The sequence below is a fragment of the Gavialis gangeticus genome, unplaced genomic scaffold (assembly GCF_001723915.1).
Source record: "Gavialis gangeticus isolate Ggan-Ray unplaced genomic scaffold, GavGan_comp1, whole genome shotgun sequence".
Classification (NCBI taxonomy): Eukaryota; Metazoa; Chordata; order Crocodylia; family Gavialidae; genus Gavialis; species Gavialis gangeticus.
In genome coordinates this window covers 95,860,759-95,861,019 of record NW_017728992.1, presented here as the reverse complement: position 1 = coordinate 95,861,019, position 261 = coordinate 95,860,759, and the positions used below count along the sequence as shown (strand labels likewise).

The 261-nt window shown below is 69.0% G+C and overlaps 1 protein-coding gene across 1 annotated transcript in view; it reads right to left on the bottom strand.

Moving 5' to 3' along the window:
* The window catches only part of MYOM1 (myomesin 1), a 154,798-nt gene that overhangs the window by 63,632 nt on the left and 90,905 nt on the right, over nt 1-261 (bottom strand). The gene's annotated exons all lie outside the window — the stretch shown is intronic.

The following is a 261-nucleotide window of genomic DNA, read 5'->3' as shown; positions in this document are numbered from 1 at the left end:
ACAAAGCTCCTCCCCTCCCCCCACCGATGCTGCATTGGGCCAGGCCTACTGCGCCTCCACCCTGGGGGCGTAAGGCCCGCCCTGCCCGTGTTGGACCTGCTCCCCCACATGACAGCAGTGGTGGGGGAAGGGGAGGAGTGGGTGTGGGCCCAATGCAGGGGAGGACTGGGCCCTAGCCTGGGGAGAAGCCGGGCCACTGCAGTGGGGGGAGGACCAGGCCCAGGCCAACCTGGTGGTGATGGGGGTATGGGAGAAGTGGGC